Source organism: Nanorana parkeri, unplaced genomic scaffold (genome assembly GCF_000935625.1).
Source record: "Nanorana parkeri isolate BGI_ZX_2015 unplaced genomic scaffold, ASM93562v1 scaffold2708, whole genome shotgun sequence".
Lineage (NCBI taxonomy): Eukaryota > Metazoa > Chordata > Amphibia > Anura > Dicroglossidae > Nanorana > Nanorana parkeri.
Window position 1 is genome coordinate 1 of NW_017308976.1, and position 203 is coordinate 203.

Sequence of the window (203 nt, forward strand, 5' to 3'; positions counted from 1 at the left end):
GGTCACAGAGGTGTTATAGATAGAAATGGTTCTATAGGTTCACAGAAAAAAGAATAAGGGATCTGGATGGAAGTGGGTGCAGGAGAAGTGGTTAGTTTCAACCCCCTAATAGGATAGAGTTGGAGGGACACAGGGGATACCTGGGAATGTCCGCTCTTGCTTGTTTTACTATGTTGAGTAATTTTATGTTTAGATTAGGTATG